General features: G+C 37.8%; 1 protein-coding gene and 1 pseudogene across 3 annotated transcripts in view; one reads left to right on the top strand and one right to left on the bottom strand.

Annotated features, from left to right (window-relative positions):
* PLCL1 (phospholipase C like 1 (inactive)) overlaps positions 1-21344 on the top strand; it is a 333532-nt gene that overhangs the window by 117456 nt on the left and 194732 nt on the right. The window lies entirely within an intron of this gene.
* Positions 10808-11193, bottom strand: LOC131500722 (small ribosomal subunit protein eS25-like; annotated as a pseudogene).

The raw sequence follows: 21344 nt of genomic DNA, 5'->3' as shown, positions 1-21344 counted from the left end.
TTGTGCTTGCTCTCAGAATAAATAAATAAACGTTAAAAAAATAAAACATTCTTTTTGTATATTCTAGTATTGGCCTGTGTACTTGCTAAACCTGAGCTTATTCTCTTTTTATTTGGGAAAGGGAGAGCAGGAAGTGTCTGGTTATCAGTTGCTGTGAAACAATTCACCTCAAATTTAGTGGCTTAAAGTAACATTTTCTTACTACCTCTCATGGTTTTGTGGGTTGACTTGGGTCATCTGTTCTCACTTTGTGGTCTCTCATGAGATTTCGGTCAGCAGCTGGGAGAAGTCATCTAAAGGTTTGTTTGGGTGGGATGCCATGATGGCTCTTGGTCAGCTGGGCAATAGATGTTGCCTATTTGCTGAGACTTTTTCTGGGACTGTTTACTGTAGTGTTTACCCATTGCTTCTTCATGTGGTATGTCCTTCTCACACATGACAGCTGGGTTCCAACAGTAAGTGTTCAAAGAGGTCTAGGTAGACACTATGGGAGCTTCTTATGACCTAACCTCTGAAGTCCCATAACACCTTAGTTACTTTCTATTGGTTAAGAAGTCACTAAGGCCAGGCCAGATTCAAGGAGGAGAATGGCAAATCATTTTTAATCTATCACAGCTTGTAGTAGAGTGGTGTTAAAAACTGGCACCAAACTTAGATATTCTCTATGATGTAATCAGTATTGAAAGTAAATTGAAAGGGGAATGAATTTCTCCCTATGTAATTTAATGTTATGAAATTCTGACTCCATTCATCACCTAAACTCATCTTGCTGCTGCCAATAGCAGTGAACCCCTCCCCAGTATTCACCTTCTAGTGTGTGTCTCGTGCCTTTGAGATTTCAAGTATTAGTTTGTTGGTATGTCCTCACATTCTCATTCTGAGGGTAACCTTCTGCCTTTTGTTAATGGTAGCAATACAATGTAGAAAGATAGAAAGCCAAAAGGAGCATTGTAATGAACAATATTAGATTTTTTGAGGCAAACATCCAGATATATGTAAGTCAATGTAGAGAACGTCTTTACAAAAATTCTGGAGAAATAGCTACACTGGTTTGTAGATTTAGAAACTTCTTTGGCTCATTAGGAAGGACTATTTGAGAGGAGGGACTCTCAGTAGACATCTTTCTTCATGGGTCAGATTTCCGGTTCAAATGTGTGTGGGTGAAATATCAATATTTTTCCCCAGGGGATAGGTGGTGTGGTTCTGCTTCTAAGATGAAATAATTTGAGCACCAACATCTGTGTGTATTTTGGAAAAATTTAATGTTATGCAGTTTGTTGGGAATAATAACCTAAATACTTATAATCAGCATTAGTGAGGTTATGGAAAACTATTTTAAAAACTGATAAACAGGGGCGCCTGGGTGGCGCAGTCGGTTAAGCGTCCGACTTCAGCCAGGTCACGATCTCGCGGTCCGTGAGTTCGAGCCCCGCGTCGGGCTCTGGGCCGATGGCTCGGAGCCTGGAGCCTGTTTCGGATTCTGTGTCTCCCTCTCTCTCTGCCCCTCCCCCGTTCATGCTCTGTCTCTCTCTGTCCCAAAAATAAAATAAAAAATGTTGAAAAAAATTAAAAAAAAAAAACTGATAAACAAATAAGGTGTAGTTTTTTTCTTTTTTAGGAAAAGCATATAAAATAACCAATTTTTTTTTGAGAAATGCACAAAGCTTAAATTTGGAACCAAAGGTCATTCATACCACTTGATGGTATGAAGTTTTTTTGACTTGGTGTATTGCTCTATATCTGCATCTAGTTATTCTGTGCATGTATTTCAACCAAAGATATACAGTTTCAGAAACTTCCTTTCATACAAGTGTAAGGTTTTCCTTTAGCATTGCTCAGTAAACATGCTGAATGATAAATTAGTTCATTTTGAACAAGCAATTTTTTCTAATTTATATTATCATTCAGCACAAATGGCTTAACTGTCAAGATCAACTCTCCTTGGCTCTGTGCTCAATGGCATTAAACAAGCAAATGTTTATTTGGTATTAAGTCCTAACTGTAAAGAGCTGTTCAGACTTTCAGGCAGTTTCTGATACAAAAATTCTCTCTTGACTCCAGTAGATTTTTAAAAAGGCAAGATAGATACTAGTCAGTTCTTGAGATATGTTTTAGATAAATATTTGAGGTGCTCTGATTGGACTCCATGCTAACATTATTGTTGCTGGGACAGTTTTTAGCTCTGAAGTTTTCTGAAATGGGTTATTTTTTTAAAGTTGTTAAGCAATGAAAGGGAACTCTCTCTCTTTCTGTCTCATAAATTACAGTAGATTCCACAGTTTGAAAAGGATTTATGAGAACAATATGATGAAGTGTTAATGAAGGAAATGTATCCTTGAACTTTCTTTTGTGTTTGTGTGTGTATGTAATCACTGATGAGTCACTCTCTCTACTTTTGCTTAATTTCAAGATTAAATTCATTCATAAACATGATATTTATAGAACTGTTAATAACAGATGTTGCAACAGTAAATGAAAGAAAGGATCCACAATTAGGTACGCATCTGGGTACAACAATGCAAAAATAATACAACTAGAAAGATATCTGAAGAAAATATACCAGCATGTCAATAATCTTAATATGCTTAATATGTTTAGATGATATTTTTTCCCTTTAGTGATTTTTTTTCTTTATAGCTCTTTGTAATTTTAACTTTTCTAGAATGAGAACATTTTAGCATGGACAAGTGTCAAATAACTAAATGAGATACTGTAATTGCTAATGTTTATTCCTCATCTTGATTGTTAGTTTTAAAATTATGTTCATGAATAAACAAATAAAGAAAAAGTTTCTAGATCATTCATGTTCTGGCTTCATTTGTGCCATAGTGACATTTTTTATACACACTTCCCCCTTTTTAGTTTATACATTTACGTCAGTGGTCTTATAAACATTCCCGGGGAAACAGCTCCACCCTCCAGGTGATGAAGCAGTATGTTCCCCTCCTGGTGTGTGCAAATGCTTCCCTCTTTCACTCTTCCTTCTGTGGCCAGGAAGGTTTTCATTTTTCATTTGGAAATGATGCAGCTCTGTTGTTAGCAGACCAGCAGAAGCAGGCTGGCCCATTTCTGTGACTCACAGAGGCTCATTGGGATCCTCAGCAAAAATTCCTTCCCTTGCTCTTGTCAGCTTTCAGGAGCTTCAGAGTTTAGGTAGAAGGGATGTGAGTGATTGAAGGATATTTTACAGGAATAATTGAAAGCTGAGCATTATATATATATATTTTTTTAATTAAAAAATTTTTTTTAAGTTTATTTATTTTGAGAGAGACAGAGACAGCATGAGTGGAGGAGAGGCAGAGAGAGAATCCCATGCAGGCTCTATGCTGCCAGGCAGAGCCCGACGTGGGGCTCGAACTCACAAAACTGTGAGAGCATGACCTGAGCCAAAATCAATAGTCAGATGCTTAACCGACTAAGCCACTCAGTTGCCCCTTATATACTTTAATTCTGGAGTAGAGGATGGGAAAGCTATGCATTTGGATTCCGTACAGATGCAAATTCTCATGAGTAACCATGGAAAAGGTAAAAACAATGCAAAATAAATGATACAGAAGACTTTTTCCTTGTGCTTCTTCCATCTTTATTACTCATTCTTTGACTTGTATCATCTCTCATCCTTTCTCTATCATGTAAGGCTAGAGAATAATGGAAAAAAGAGAAAACAATATACTTCATACAATCCATTTATTGAATTAAACCTATTGCCTAAACTTGTTCCATTGCTATTTTTGTCCTGTCCCGTTGAGTTAGAGAGAAGAGGAAGTCATTCCCAGGGGCTGAATGTGCATGGAAGAGTATGCAGTAATTTGTGCAAATTTATGCAAATGACTATTAATCATAGAACTTCTGGAGTAGAGAAAAATTCATTACTACTACTTAAGGTAAAAGCAGTAAAAGTAATTGAAAGTAGTTCAAAATGGAATATGTGCTACTTAGGTTATTTTAAGCAGATTATGCCTTTAGAAGAGAAGATAGTGGCTTTCTAGCATATAAAACTTACCACACATCCCAACCTCCCCATAATCCCCATTTTAGAGAATTCTCTTAAAAAAATTTTTTTTGAACATTTATTCATTTCTGAGAGAGAGATCTTGAGTGGGGGAGGGGCAGAGAACGAGGGAGACAGAATCTGAAGCAGGCTCCAGGTTCTGAGCTGTCAGCACAGAGCCCCATGCAGGGCTCAAATTCACAGACCACAAGATCATGACCCGAGCCGAAGTCTAAGGCTCAACCGACTGAGCCACCCAGGTGCCCCTCCACCTCCCATTTTAAAGAGATGCCTTTAAAAATATCAGTCAAGGAGAATCTTCAATTACTACATTGCTTCAAGAAACCATACAATTTTGGTTGTTAGAAACACTACCCCATTTATCAGTTGATGGACATTTAGGCTCTTTCCATAATTTAGCTATTGTTGAAAGTGCTGCTATAAACATTGGGGTACAAGTGCCCCTATGCATCAGCACTCCTGTATCCCTTGGGTAAATCCTAGCAGTGCTATTGCTGGGTCATGGGGTAGATCTACTTTTAATTTTTTGAGGAACCTCCACACTGTTTTCCAGAGTGGCTGCACCAGTTTGCTTTCCCACCAACAGTGCAAGAGGGTTCCCATTTCTTCACATCCTCGCCAGCATCTATAGTCTCCTGATTTGTTCATTTTAGCCACTCTGACTGGCGTGAGGTATCACTGGCGTGAGATATCTCAGTGTGATTTTGATTTGTATTTCCCTGATGAGGAGTGACGTTGAGCATCTTTTCATGTGCCTGTTGGCCATCTGGATGTCTTCTTTAGAGAAGTGTCTATTCATGTTTTCTGCCCATTTCTTCACTGGATTATCTGTTTTTTGGGTGTGTTTTTTTTCGGGTGGGAGTTTGGTGAGTTCTTTATAGATTTTGGATACTAGCCCTTTGTCCGATATGTCATTTGCAGATATCTTTTCCCATTCTGTCGGTTGCCTTTTAGTTTTGTTGATTGTTTCCTTTGCCATGCAGAAGCTTTTTATCTTCATGAGGTCCCAATAGTTCATTTTTGCTTTTAATTCCCTTGCCTTTGGAGATGTGTCAACTGATGAATGGATAAAGAAATTGTGGTTTATATATACAATGGAATACTACTTAGCAATGAGAAAGAATGAAATATGGCCTTTTGTAGCAATGTGGATGGAACTGGAGAGTGTTATGCTAAGTGAAATAAGTCATACAGAGGAAGACAGATACCATATGTTTTCACTCTTATGTGGATCCTGAGAAACTTAACAGAAGACCATGGGGGAGAGGAAGGGAAAAAAAAAGTTAGAGGGAGGGAGCCAAAGCATAAGAGACTCTTAAAAACTGAGAATAATCTGAGGGTTGATGGGGGTGGGAAGGAGGGGAAAGTGGGTGATGGGCATTGAGGAGGGCACCTGTTGGGATGAGCACTGGGTGTTGTATGGAAACCAATTTGACAATAAATTTCATATTAAAATAAAATTAAAAAAAGAAGCACTACTCCAACAGATGTGGTCTTCACAAAATACAACACATGCAAATGATGTGACTGAACTAACCCTCAGGTGTTTTGCATTTGAGTTGTTTAATGCCATATCTTGAGAAAAAAAAATGTTTGGATTCTTTTACATATGACTGTGTGAAAATTAAGGGGTTAAAAATAAAATGAAATAACTGAGCCTTTTATTTTTCTTCCTAATAGTTTATTGTGTAAAGAGACTTTATTTTCCTACCATACCTTATTATTCAATACCTTCCATTTCTTTGTACGCTTAGGAAAAGTGATGTATGTTCATAGATCTTAATTTATTGATTTGTATCAAACAGCTGCTTGTATCAGTGGTCAGGCCTGCTGAGCTACAAAGTACAAACATCAAAATTTCTAAACTCTAATCCAGTAGGTAGGTCGTCTGCCTCCATAATTTTTAGAGAACCATTTTGCCCTACCAGGACACATCTGCAATGTTTGGAGTTTTATTATTTACATTTGTAACTCACAGAAATTCTTACATAAGGAGAAGTTCTTACAAAGTTCCTCAAGGTTTGTGAAAGTTTTTTTTATTATATCTGGAAAAGGTTTATTTGGTTTATTGTATCTTCTGTTATCTCCTTTTCAATAAAATGGTCTGCTGAATTATGTAGAAAGTTACTCTTTATAATATTCATGCTTTACTCTGTATCAAAGCTTTGAGAGAGCAGAGGCTATGGACATCAGGGTTATGGGGGACAGGTTGGCTGGAGATTGGCAGGGAAAGTAAGGGAGGCATTTGGGCCAAGTCACAAGTCCCATTCTGTGCTTGCTCTCTAAAATTTCACATGGGTAAATTCTGGCTGGAATGAAAATAAGGGCCACCTTGACAGGTAAATGAAAGTGTGAGGTCTCAGAAGGGAAGATAGAGACTAGGCAGACAATGTCTGTTGCCAGCAGCCATGCCCAGGCTCTCTTGTCCCTAGAAAAGTGTTTAGACCAGGCCTGTGGAAGTCATTTTCATTATATACTTTCCTGTTACCTCACTCACTGCAGAGCAGCAGTTTGGAATAGTTGCTATAATTTATACTACTCAGAGGATATTTCATTGTTTGAAAGAGAAAAGAGGATAAAGAATTAACCTGGACTAGACTTACAGGGGGCTCAGCTGTTGCTGTGGGCAGCAACTTATAAGGCTGGTCCTTAATTACATTACTAATTTCTCCACCCACATTCTACCCATTCTTTTCTCTTTCATGGCAGAAGCTACCAGTACCTTCACACAAATGGTCCTGGTGGGGTTTCTGTCTTCCTGCTCAGAGATGACCTTATTGAGTATGATTTCAGGGGTATTTGAATGGTCCTTTTGCTCTCCTCCAACTGACCTACCTACCAATTAACCAACAAACCAACTCACTGACCGATCTTTTTACCATGGAACAGAGCCCTTTATTCACAGGTGTAAAACCACAGGTGTAGAAGTATAAATGACTATGGTAAAATTCTTTCTTGAATGTTTCTGCTACTACCAGGTTGGTTGAATAAGGCAGGGGAAACAGAGAAGTTAAAGGTGTTTAGGGAAGTTACTGAAACGAGAGGGCGATGGTCATTTTACATGTATATTCCCAATTTTGGTTAGGGCTAGACTATTAAATATCTCTCATGGATCAGAACTATGCTATTTTTAGAATGAATTCTCTTGAATGGTGAATGAGTAACACACATGTGACTAAAGACTCCAAAAAATCCCAAATTCTTTGTTTTAGGTCTGGGAACCTCCCCATACTTTCTCTCCTTAGGCCATTGCTACTTATATTGATTGCAGGGCCCTTTCTCATTTCCCCATTATATAGACTCACAGTCTGATGAGATGTGGTTATTTTCCATGCTCTGGTCCTAAGAAAGAGGGTTGTACTGAGAACTTAGGTATTTATTTTCTTTAGCTTGTGATGGTTTAGCAACTGCTATGCTGAGACACCTCTACCACACTGGATTCAGTTATTCTCCATTTCTAGATACTTTTACTTTCTTGATAACTCACTGTTGTCTGTGTATGTGTGTGCAGAGAAGTGTTTTTAAAACAGTTTCATTCAAGAGCTATTCCTTAGTCCCCTACTATGGGTAAGACACTTTCCCAGGCATTACAGGGATTTGGAGTGAGGCATAGACTGGCTTTGAGTTAATATATTTACATTTTTTCTTTTTTGAGAGAGAGAGAGAGAGAGAGAGAATGAGCAAACAGGGGAGGGGCAGAGAAAGAGAGAGAATCCATGCTGACAGCGTGGAGCCCATTATGGGGCTCTCCCATGAACTGCAAGATCATGACCTGAGTGAAAACCAAGAGTTGGTTGCTTAAATGACTGAGCCACCCAGGCATCCCTTGAGTAAATATTAAAGTGGTATGAGGCAATGGGGTTAGGAATGGTGAAGAAATAGAAGATAGCATTTTAAAACATTTGCTGTGAGTGTTAAAAAGAAAGGAAGATCCCATCTGTTAGGGAAAGTATCCTGATTTGCTCAGGTCTGCTGGTTTTGTTTTGTTTTCTCTTTTTCCTTCTTTGGTGAAGCTTAGGATCAATGTATAAAAAGTGAAAAATTAATAAAGGAAATATTTTAAGGCACCTGCTCCTAGGAACAAAGCATGTATGAGTGGAACAGTTACTGGCTCTTTAAAGGACTTGCCCTTGACTTAGAAGATAACTTTTTAAAAAATTAAGTGAATGGGGTTGGCACCATTACTTAGCTGATTCTTAATTATTCAGGAACTCATTATCTAGTTGGAGAATTATCTAAGTTGCCCTATTTTTCTCCTCCTTTTATTTTTGCCTCTCATCTGGTCTTTATGTCCTTTTTACGTGTTAATCCCTCCATGGCTGGTAGGAAGAAAAATAAAAAAGATCAATTGCAAATCTTTAGACAGATTGGTTAGGGAAAGGCTCTGATGTTTGGACAAAATGAGGATAATTGGTAAATTGTCTATTTGTACTGGTTCATCGTCACCAGGGTAATGACTGATGGAAACCAAAGAAGCTGGGCCTGCTGAACAACTTAAAATCAAGGTGTAGGAGGAAGGTTCTTGATGTTCATAGCTTTTCCTTATTTTAATTTTTTTTAACATTTATTCATTTTTGAGAGACAGAAAGAGACAGAGTGTGAGTGGGGGAGGGGCAGAGAGAGAGAGGGAGACACAGAATCCGAAGCAGGCTCCAGGCTCTAAGCTCTGAGCTGTCAGCGGGGCTTGAACCCATGGACTATGAGATCATGACCTGAGCCAAAGTCAGATGCTCAACCCACTGAGCTATGCAGCCACCCCGGTTTTTCCTTATTTTACACATTGTCCCAATATCCTGCATTATATAATGATTTTGTAAAGTCTTTATACTTTTTTTTTTTTTGAGTAAGTGCAGTATTTAAATTTCATAGCCTAAAATAAACTTCCTGGAAGAGTAAGCTGGGTTAAAATGGTTATAGCTGCAAGGATACATGCTGTGATATGCTTCCAGAAATCTGTAAGACAACTATGAAAGTATTTTTGCTCTAATGCATCTTAGCCAATTAGAGTTTACGGCAGCTGTCATTCAATATTAGTGGCCTATGGTTAAAAGATGAATACTTTAAAATGGATGCATTTATGGTCCCTTCTCTTGTCTCAGAATAAGTGATTTGGCTTGCCAACAAGTGGTTTTTGTTAGGGTCCCTTCTAGGATATAAATGGATGGGAAGTGGTCTTCCAAGGGATTTCTTTCTTCAGCTCTTTTAAAAGTAGTGTTAGCAAGGGATAATAAGATAAAATGCTTAATGGATCCCTAAACCCACTTTCACTGAGTTCAGGGACATTTATAAATGTACAGCTGGGGAGTGTTCTTTACAGCCAAGAAGATTACTGTTCATGCTTTTGACTTTGTGAAGGCAGCACATCCACCATACCTCAATGCCTTTCCCATAACCACAACAATCAAATCAGAAGTTTCTTTCTTATATTCAAAAGCACTATTGAGATGATTGATACAATTTGAACGAGTACTTTCAGAGGAGAGAGGCAGAAGTCAAAATTCTGTCTTCTAGGGGCACCTGGGTGGCTCAGACGGTTATGCGTCCAACTCTTGACTTTGGCTCAGGTCAGGATTTCACGGCTAGTGTTCGAGCCCCACTTCAGGCTCTGCTTTGACAGTGGGCACTTGCTTGGGATTCTCTTTCTCTCCCTCTCTTTCCCTCCACCACTCATGTTTTCTCTATCTCAAAATAAATAAAAAAAATTCTGACTTCGGGATAAAATGTTAGAAATCCCCTTTCTCTCCTTGTCTGAATTCCCTTACTAGCTCCTTTTATAGATTGTGATCACCTAGTACTCCATGATGTTCCCTGCCATATTGGCATCCAAATATTGCAGAGATTTTTTGGATAAAGATATTTTAGAAATAAACTTTAGACAGAATTTTGAAAACATGCATAAACTATACACATTAAAATGAAAGATTAAATGGAAATCAATCAAATGTTTGACATAAGGATTAAAGAATGTATTAAAGTCAATTAACCCCAGAAAGAAAAGGCTACAAAACAAAACCAATGGAAATATCAGAAGAATTATGATTTTTCCTTGTGGAGAAAAGATTGACCTGGTGCCTCATACTGTTCCCTAAATATTTAGGATGGTATTTGGATGGCTGTGCTTGTTTTGTGCTTTGTACTTGGGATAGGTTGGGCAATGATCCCAAGGCTAATGATGAAAAGAAAAGTTACTTTCAAATCACCTCTGGAAAAAACTTGTTTGAATTTCAGACTCATCCCTTCAACTCTGATGTGACAACTCCATGTTTGTGTCTCACAGATACCTCAAGTTTTATATGTTTAAAGTCTTGGTCTTCCCCTAGAAATATGCTTCTCTTCTAGTCTGCATGAGTAAATAATGCCTCTATCATCTTATAACATTGGGAGCCATTTTTGATGACTCTCTCTACATTTAGTGCATCATTAATTCACTTTGATTGCACTTCCAAAGTGTATTTCTTCTAAAAAGTTTTTATTTAAATTCCAGTTAGTTAACATACAGTATATTAGTTTCAGGTGTACAATATAGTGATTTAACACTTCCATACAACATCTGGTGCTCATCACAACATGTGCACTCCTTGATCTCCATCACCTATTTAACTCATCCCCCCAGAATATACCTTTACTCCACCAACTTCCCGATTGTACCTCCATTGCTAGTGTTAGTCCAAGCCACCAACTCCTGAGCCTGGACTTCTGCAGTAACTTCCTAACTGATTTTATAACTCCCACATTTTTCTATCTCTTTTTTTGATTTAATGAGGTTTTTATTTTTCAAAATGTATAGTTGGTGGGATCTGTTCACGCATCTTCACCAGTAGCTGGGATATCTCCACCATTGGTGTTTCTGGTGTAAATTACTTGAGCTGTGTGCTTTGAAACCAGTTTAGTGAGTCCTTTACTAAGGAGCTCCTGAAGGGCTGCCCTGGCCAGGGAACCTTGAACCATTAGTCTCTGAGAGACCATGGCTGGGGTTATAAGCTTATAGTTGGGAACTTCCTTACAGAGTTTGTCATATGTCACTTTGTCAAACAAGACCAGATTTTTAAGCTTGTCCTGAACTTTGCCTTTGGACCACTTCTTCTTTTTTTGGCCTTGCCCTCAGGTTTGTTAACTGGGTCTTTGTCTTTTTTGTCCGCCTTTCCGGTATCTTTCTTCTTCTTGTCATGCTTGGGTGGCATTGTGAAGCTTGGAGAGCAGCGACCACTCCTGCAGCCTCACTGAGATGTCAGACACAAAAAAGCTAACTTCCATGTTTTTTTCTTCTTCAAACTCTTCTCCACACAATGGTTAGAATATGGTACAAGCCATGCCACTGTAATGTGGTATCCCCAAAACAGAGTGTTTCAGCAAAGGTAGACATTGAATTCTCTCTCAAGTAATATTTGAGGTGGGAGTTTTCAGCTAATGGGCTGTTCTACTATTGTCAAAACATCATTTCTATTTTGGGCCCCAGACTTCTACCAGCAGGTAGGAGGGAAAGGGCCAGCGGAACACATACCTTGTCTTTTTAGGGAGACTGCCTGGAAGTTTGGAGAGTTTATAAAACTTCCTGAAGGCCACACAGCTATTTGATGGCAGAGCTGATTGGATCCGAGTTTTGCGTGACTCAGAAGCTGTGAAACTACTCTTAGGGGGAAAGAAAATGTATAGCAGTTGCCTTCTAAATTAACATTGAGCCTGTTAAAATTCATATTTTGAAATAATTATGTAAAGTTTTCAATGATATAGAGTATGGCAGTATGAAGAGTGGAAGGATAAATAGAAATAAGAATATTTGAAAACCGTATCTGTGGAGATAGGAAACAAATATACCACCACCATAAGGAAAAAAATATTCACCTTCCGCTGATGGTGTTAGAAACAGTTGAGAAAGAGAGTTTCTCTTGTGAGAGTTCTTAATTGCAAGGAGCAAAGCCCTCAATAAAATGAAAACCTTAATTTTCTATTCTTATCTTGGTTGCATTTACTAAATAGCTTTAATAGGAAGGTGTTACAAAGTGTAAACAGCTGCTCTCTCAAGCTAACATCAAGTGGAGAACAGGTGAAGTCAGACTTCAGGATACCTAAAGTCATGGCGTTAGCCCTGGATGCTGATCCCTGGCTACACCCATGCCTGTGAGATCAGAATTCTGAGGATGGGCCCTGTTTTAGTTTGCTAAGATTGCCAGAACAAAGTATTACTGTGTAAGTGGCTCATGATTATTTATTTTCTACAATTTATTTTCTCATGATTCTGGAGGCTAAAAGTCAGAGATCAAGGTGTCCGAGGGTTAGTTGCTTTTGAGGACTCTCCTCTGGGCTTGTAGATAGTATTCTTTTCCTCCCTGTTCCTTCGCATGGTTTTCCCTCTGTACTGGTCTATATCCTAATCTCTCCTCACTTTCTTCCCTATTCTTATAAGGATTAGGGGCCCACCCTCATGGCCTCATTTCACCTCTTTAAAAAACTCATCTCCAAGTACATTCACATTCTGAGGATCTAGGTGTAGGACTTCAACATATGAATTTTGGAGGGACACAATTCAGCTCATAACAGGACCAAAGAACCACTGTTTTTAACTCCTGCCCCAAGTTGTTCCAATGTGCAGCCAAATTTGAGAGTCCACGCCCTATGTAGGATTCTCAAACCTGGCTCCATTAGAATCACCCATGTAGGTTTAAAAAAGTAAAACAAAACAAAACAAAACAAAACAAAACACCAGTACTTAGGCATCACCCTCAGAGGACTGATTTGATCTGTGTGGGCTGGGGTATTGTTAGTTTCTAAAAGGTCCCTGGTGACTTAAATATGTAGCCAGGTTTGAACACCGCTGTCCTAATGTACGTGTTTCTTAACTGTGTAAATAAAAGCATATCTTATCTTTCTTTATTTTTTCCTTTGGAAATTCATAAGAAACAGTTTCTTTTTGTGAAAGATGTATGTGCAACATAGTATTCATGTCTAAAAAAAGAGCTAAATATTTCTAAGGTGCTATAGTTTCAAATGTCAAGCACTGATTTTATAATATAGTTTTACATTAGACTTACTGTTTTTTTTTATGCTTAATGAACACAAATCAAAGCAACTTGGGTATGTCACTCAGAAAGCCAATGAAGTTAGGTAACTGACACTTTAATGATTAAGATGACTAAAATGTCATAACTTTTATCACGGATTTTTTTTTAATGTAGCTTTTTTGTGCTTTATTCTTTTTTAGATCACAGAATTTCCCTTCCAGCAAATGCAATGTTTACAAAAATTTATTATTGAAATATAGTTGACATACAGTATTATATTAGTTGCAGGTGTACAACATCGTGATTTGACAATTCTATATGTTGCTCAATGCTCACCACGATAAGTGTTATTACCATCTGTCACCATACAACGTTATTACAATGTTATTGACTATATCCAGGGCTGTACTTTTCATCTCTGTGACTTATTTATTTTATAACTGGAAGTTTGTACCTCTTAATCCCTTTACCTATTTCTAGTGAGGAAATTTCTTGATTAAAGAAGTGATGGTTTTCAGCTTTCAGAAGGAGGTTGGATTTTCCTTTCCAGATGATATCAAAATCTGATAGAAAGTCATTGATTTACTCAGGCCAATTTCTGTGTTTTGAAGTGAAGCCACTTATCTGGCATTTTTCATTAAGGCTTGAAAACAGCTGGCTGCTTCCCAGAATGCAGTACTGTGACAGAGATTATTTTATGAAGTCATGGATCAGCTTCCTTTGTAACTTGCTTTAGTTGATTATGTGTACATTTCTTCATTCTCTGGGCTTAAATGAAGGCTGCACTTGGGTGAGGAAACAGTGTTATTGTTTCAATGATAAAAGACCATTTCTATCTTGCTATGTTCCATTGTCTTTCCCATTGCACCTTAATAATATTTTTGGTTTCAGTTTTTTTTCTGAACGTCATTTTTAAATACTATAAATACTGTGCTTTGAATTATGTAGTTTTAGAAACAGTATTTAAGATCATAAAACATCGTTTGAACTATATAAATATACTGTTCCAGGAGTGTAGTTCGTTTTTATTTGTCCTTTCCCTCTTGATTTCTGACAGAGAGATCTGGGAAAGTGAGCTTTTTTTTTTTTTTTTTAATTTTTTTTTTTTTTAATTTTATTTATTTTTGGGACAGAGAGAGACAGAGCATGAACGGGGGAGGGGCAGAGAGAGAGGGAGACACAGAATCCGAAACAGGCTCCAGGCTCCGAGCTATCAGCCCAGAGCCTGACGCGGGGCTCGAACTCACGGACCGCGAGATCGTGACCTGGCTGAAGTCGGACGCTTAACCGACTGCGCCACCCAGGCGCCCCCTGGGAAAGTGAGCTTTTAACGAAAACAAAACAAATTAAGAAAAAAACCCTACTGTTATTACAAATGTACAGTATGTAATCACTTTCTAAAGTTGTGGGGTACCATGTCTGTCTGAAACAGAAAGAATTCTAAGGGCTGAGACTAAACTAGACTTAAGTATATCAGTAAGTGTAGACACCTTTTTTTAAGAGCACTTAAGAGCGTAGCCCTAGAAATTCATTAGCAAAGACTCCCAAACCGAGGAATCAAATAGTATGTTTTTCTTTTACTCAAACTGGGGACTGACCTGGGACACAAGTGCCCACATAGAATGAGGCAATGATTGTCTCAATGAAGGGAGCTACTTTTGGTTGAAAATTGAATAACAAAGAATGAGAAATGAGGTTTTGTGTTTCGGTTTTAATCATTTTTGCCGTGGAACCAGGAGGTGAGATTTGGTCAGCAATTTAACGCTGCTGTAATTCTCAGTTGTTGTGTGGATTATTAGCCCTCACAATTCTACTTTCTCTCTTCCTTTTGCTGACAGAGGAAATAACAAAACCCCATAGATAATGGCTCATGACAAACATTTATACTTTGGCTTCACTTGTGCCTTTTAATACTGTTTTATCTGTATCTTGGGGATCACTATTAAGTGGCTTCCAGACTTAACTACTCATAAAGATCTCTTGGGAAGCCTTTAAAAATTGATCTCCCAGTTTCCTCCTGGACCTGTTGAATCAGAAATACTGAGTATGAGGATGTGGAATCTTTGTTTGACACCCTTCCTGAGTGATTCTTGATATGGCCAACCTTTTCCTTGTCCAGGAATGGTCTCTGGGGACTCATGGTGGTCCAATTTTGGAAGATGACTGTTCTCAATTCCTTCCACTCTTCTAAGTTTCCAGTCCTAACTTCCTCATCAGAAGATGACTGGGTCCTTCCTTTCAGTCAAAAAGTAAGGCCATTCTGGATATATTCCTCATGTTCCCTTTTGTTTCTCTCAGAATCGTGTCTCTGGTTATTGTCTTCCTTTGAATTTCACAGGAAAGAGCTCCTGGTTGAAAAGTAAACTCCACTTTTGTTTTTCAGTTTATTCATTTTCAATTAAAAAAAATTATTTTAGAGAGAGAGTGAGAGCGTGCAAATGGGGGAGAGGGGCAGAATGAGATCGAGAATTCCAAGCATACCCCACACCCAGCGTGGAACCTGAAGTGGGGTTTGACATGGGGCTCGATCCCATGACCCTGGGATCATGATCTGAACTGAAATCAAGTGTGGGATGCTCAACCAATTGAGCCACCCAGGTGCCCCTATCTATTTTCGTCTTTAATTTCCCTTCATACCACATCTGATCCCTCTCTCCCTTTTTTAAATTACATAGTTTCTCTTTGCCTTTGAAGAACACAGATTTTTCCTATCTGGAAAATTTTTGCCCCATAATCCCTGATACCATTGAATTTCTGTCTTTTCCCCACCAAAATTCCAGAAAGACCAATGTAGTTCTTCCTCGCCACTAAGCTTTGGGGCTCTTGTTTCTACCATTCTACACCTCCCCCTGCCTCCTCAGTAATTTCCTCTAATTATGAAATCAATTTTCTTTTCTGGAAGTTAGATTGGCATTTCAAAGCAGGAAATAAAAAGTATGAGGAGAACTATAAGGAAATTTTTTTTCCATCTTCTTTAGAAAATGAAATTAGAAATACACAAAGGATACATAACCTATCTATTACAAACATTTGGTAAGTAAGTATAGTTGTACCAATAAAAATTCTGGCCTCCCTTAAAAGATAAGATCAGAAGATAAATCTGTCCAAATTTATCCTTGACATATCACAAATTCTTTTGTCTAATGGTTCATAACTAAGGCTTTGATTATAGTACCTCGTGATGGATACTTAGATAGTTTATTGCAAGATGTTTTAAACAGACCTCTCCCAATTTGGAAATTTTTTTGTCTTGTATAATGTAGGCATCTCATTATTACTGGAATATCAGAATAATTGCCACATTCTCTGGAGTTGCCCATAATTTATAAACTATTTTATTTTTCTTTATTTCCTAATTATTTAAGTTAAAAATTATGGTGAAAGTATTACATAAAAATTATTAAGTCAAATAACTTTTATAGTGCATATAACAAAAAAAACGATATTCTTTTTTCTCTTACCACCTTGTTTCACTTAATAGAAGAACCATCTCAGTGTTTTTAGCTGTTTATTCTGGCATTTACTTCCCTATTTGAAAATAATATGATTGATTTTCATTGATTAATCATTTTTACTCTCTTCTAGGGTATTTGAGGATCCTTAGTTTTACCTCCTCTTTAAGTTCAAAATCCCACATGAATTACTGTTATTTCCAAGCATCTGAAATGTGATTAACTTCACTAAATAATTTGGTTTATGTAGTAAAGTAAAAAATTTACTTCCTCCTTACATAATTTATTATGTCTAAATTTCTGTATTTTTTTTTTAAAGTTTATTTTGAGAGAGAGAGAGAGTGAATGAGTGCAGGGGGTGGGGGTGGACAGAGCGACGGAGAGATTCCAAGGAGGCTCTGCGCTGACAGCATGGAACCTGATATGGGGCTTGCACTCACAAACCATGAGATCATGACCTGAGCTGAAATCAAGAGTTGGATGCTTAGCCTACTGAGCTACCCAGACGCTCCTATTATGTTTGAAATTTTAGTTACATCTTTTCCCAGTATCTTCTTATAACTATGTAAGTGCTTTCCACAGTTGAGTGATCTACTGTGTGATTGCATTTCTTTTCTTATTTTTGTTGTTATTTTACCTGGAGTTAATAATTGCCTCATTTTTTTCCCTTTAATTTTTCTGGAATGCTATGTCTTCTAACACCCTCTAACAGTTCTGCAAAATATCTCTCAGTACAGTGTTCTATATGCTCAAGCAGCCAGATAATTTACCAACTCCTTTTTTTCCTGCTTCTTGGAGGCCCTCTGCCTCCTGCCCCAGTGCACACAGTGCATGGGGTCTGAGGCACAGCTATCATTCTGGGATTGCCTACTGTGTCTCTCTATGTTTCCTAAATCCACATTGTCTTTCTTCTTATATATTTTTTTGTGTTTGGAAAGGCATATCCTTTAGTGACCTCTTGAAAAAGTGTGTTTGGAAATGAATTTTTGGGCTTTGCATGTCTAAGTGGACTAATTCACTGTAGGATGATCAGACAAGTTAGTCAGATCTTTTGTTGAGGGGCCCACCCACTCATAAAATAACATTATACATAAATCTTTTCTCTTGGGTAGTTCAGTATCATCAGAGAAGGATCTTCAGTCACTTGACAAGGGGAATGCAACCTGAATACTAATGTTCTGGAGTTGAAGGAACTCTGTGATCACTGTACAGATTTTCAAATATTAGACCTGTTTCAGCATTGGACGTTTCACTTGCCCTCTTTTGTGACTGCTGTACCTGAGTCTGAAACCCCACTGTCCATTTTCTCTGGAAAATAAACTTCGGATTTCTAGTGGGTGCTGAATTTGCGAGCGGTGGTATGCTGGTAGATGTTTAACAACTAGCTCTCTGAAAAAAATCAAAACAGAACAAAACACGGATTTATTGAATTTGCCAGCTTCTCGCAAATGCTCAAACTATAGTTGATTTCAAGCTACCAATGTGAGGTCACTGCAGAGTTCACTCTTGCAAGCTGGTACGAGCCAGCTGCAGCCCACCAGTGATTGAGAGTTTAAAAATCCCTTCATTTTAGCAACTGCCGTTACTTTCATCTTCCAAAGTACCCAGCATCTCCATTTCATAAGCATTTCCAGGGGCAAATTGGCTTGCTTCTTGTAGTCATTGGCTTGACTTTTCTCCTCTCTGCTAAAATGTTTCCTCCATCTGCTTTCCATCTTCAAATGTTGGACTATAGTCACTTCTTCATTTCACTAAAGTTGGAGTTTGTGTTTTTGTTTCCTGTCATCTTTGTGGTTTTAGAATTTTGAGACCAGAAGGGAGCAAAAATGCCTTTACTTTGCCATCAGGAAACCAAAAGTTCTACTCATTTTTCTAAATAAAAACTAGAGTTACAAAATGACACCTGTTGTTAATAGTATTTTTAATAATCTGGTCTAAATCTTTAAGAACCTAATTCATAATATAAGTTGCTGAGAAGTAATTTTTTACTTTGCTACATAGAGCAAATTATTTAGTGCAGCTCTGTAGTACATACATTTCAGATCAGGGCATGCTTGAAGTTAAGCAATTTGTGGTGGGATTTTGAACTTAAAAGATGTGAAGGAATGTGGGTTAGTGGAGAGAGAGATCAAGTGTTGAGTTAGTTACCTTGTGTTGGACTGTCATAGGTCCTTTATCAGATATTATAGCCAAAGGCAATATTGAGCTCTGAGGAAGGTAATTTTTGGGAGAGGTTGGGTAAGGGTGGGGATGGGGGCATGTTTATTCAATTTCCAGGTTAGAAATACAGAATTAGAAATATACAATATCCTAATAAAATGTGTATACCTTTTAGATGTTAATAGCAAAACCATCCTGTTAGTTTTTTTTTTTTTTTTCTATTTTATGGTCAGCAGTGATCTGTGAGCCAGAATAACGTAGGGGTAAAGCATAGAATCCTCTGTGTTTCTGTCTCAGAGTGTGACTCTGCCAATTGCTAGTCACGGGATTTGAGCAAGTTTCTTTATCTCTTAGTGCCTCAGAATTCTCATCTATAAAATTAAGATCGGAATAGAAACTCCTCTTAGGCTTGTTTTGAGGTTTAAGTAAGTTTACATTAAGGCAGTTATAATGTATGAAGCATAGTAAGTGCTTGATAAATGATAGTTATAATTAATGTTACTGTTGCTCCTGGGACTAGTTGGCATTGGTTAATACCTGTCTACTTGCTTATTAAAATAAACATTAATATGCATTAATGTCACATTAAAGTCATAATGCACACACATTTCATTGGAATGTTCTTTTGTAACTTCATCACCCTTCCAATAATTTAGCAGACATAAATGCAGCACCAACTATGTATAATTTTACTGGGCTAAATGCTGAGGTTATAAAGTTTCCTAAATGGACTTGTTATTTGGACAAAAATTAATATTAGAACCTTTCCTCATTCTTCACAGCAAAATACACTCCAGGTGGATCAAATAGTTAAACCTAAAAAAAAAATAGAGCAATAGAAGTACTGATGGGAGATATGACTGAGTATTTTAATATATTTGGAGTAGAAGAAGCTTTTCTATTTACTGACATAAAATCAGAAACATTAACACTAAAGATGGGTACATTTTACAAAATAAAAATTTAAGTTCTGACTGAGGGAGGAATCACCAAAACAAAGTCAAGAGTGAAATGCAAACTGGGAAAAATAATGACAGCACATATGATAGATAGGAGTAAATTTAATTGCCAATTAACTGGAAAATGGCAGACAGCCTAAAAGAAAACTACAAGAACAGGCCACTCACAGAAAAAGATGTTACAAATGTAAAGATATGCAAAATAAAGATATGCAAGGTTGTTCACTAAAATTTAAAGAAATTTAAATCAAACAAAAGATATTTTTCATTTATTGGGAATAGTGGTGTGGGTAGAGTGGGAGGAGACATATACACAAACATAAAACCACCATTTCCAGAGTTCTGAGTCAAGAGAGAATAGACTTTGGGTGGTGAGATTATTTTGGCTTCTGACTTCAGTGCCCAGCCCCCTCCTTACCTCTTTCAATATACCTTCTTGAGTGCTCATTTCTTCCAGTTTTGTTTCCTTGGAAAAATGCGTTGGCAGATTACCTGAGGTTTAACGAGGCCTTCCAGCTGTGCATTAGTCATAGGTAGCGATTACTTCACACTCCTATGAGCCAAGCATGTTCAACATTTTAAAAAAACCTCCCTTCTGAAGAGCTAGAGTTGGTTGATGTGTGGCCATGTGGTTTGATTTTGATATTGTTTTCTGAGACCTTCTGCTGTAGATCCCTATACACATCGTCCTCAGAGGCACTGTTTCTAGAGAAAAACAAACCCTTAGAGCTTCTAGGGGAGAAAGGGACTAGATTGGTTTGTTTGTGGGTTCATTTATTCAGTAAATATTTGTTGAATACTTAGTATATGTCAGATAGTATTCTAATCATTGGGCATGTAAGAGTGAACATAAGTTTTCATGGAGCTTATTTTTAGAACGGGACAATTTAAAAAGTTAAATAAAAATTTCAGATGGCTGTTGTGAAGAAGGTAAAGTCAGGTAAATAAAGAGTAGAAGGATGTAGGTGGTCAGATAAATATATACATATGTACATGTATTATGCACACACTATAATAGTGCTTCTCAAACTTTACTGTATATCAGAATCAACTGTAGGGCTTATTTATTGTTATTATTTATTATTTATTTTTAATTTATTTAACAAAGAGAGAGCACAAGTGGAGAGAGAGAGAGAGAGAGAGAGAGAGAGAGAGAGAGAGTGAGAGGGAGAGAGAATTCTAAGCAGGCTCCACACTCAGCGTATGGCCTGATTGTGGGGCTTGATCCCACAACCCCGAGATCATGATCTGTGCTGAAATCAAGAGGTGGACCTCAGTCAACTGAGCCACCCAGGCGCCCTACCTGTGGGACTTATTAAAACATTAAGATTGTTGTGCTCTTTCCTTCAGAGGTTTTGATTTCATAGGGGCCTGATATGGGACCTGGGAATTTACACTTTTAACAAATTGTGAAGTGTTGCTGCTATAGAGACTATACCTTGAGAGCCACTGGTGTAGGTTATTTGGTGGTCCCAGAAAGCCTCCAAAGAGGTGATATATTTGGGCAGAGACCTGAATGATGGGAAGGAACCAGTGAGATGAAGATGGTCAGTGGTGGGGGGTAGAGGGTGGGAATGAAGAGCTTTCCAGATGAAGCAGACAAACTGTGGTTTGAAGAAAGCCGAGAGACTAGTGAGGCTGCAGGGTAATGAATGGAGGGGATGGAGGCAAGAGATGGAATCAGAGAGGGCAGACCGTGGAGAGCAAGGCTGAGAATGATAGATTTAGACCCTTTGTAACTGTATAAAATTAAGATTTTATT

Source organism: Neofelis nebulosa, chromosome 2, assembly GCF_028018385.1.
Source record: "Neofelis nebulosa isolate mNeoNeb1 chromosome 2, mNeoNeb1.pri, whole genome shotgun sequence".
Classification (NCBI taxonomy): Eukaryota; Metazoa; Chordata; class Mammalia; order Carnivora; family Felidae; genus Neofelis; species Neofelis nebulosa.
This window is presented reverse-complemented; position numbering and strand designations above follow the sequence as displayed.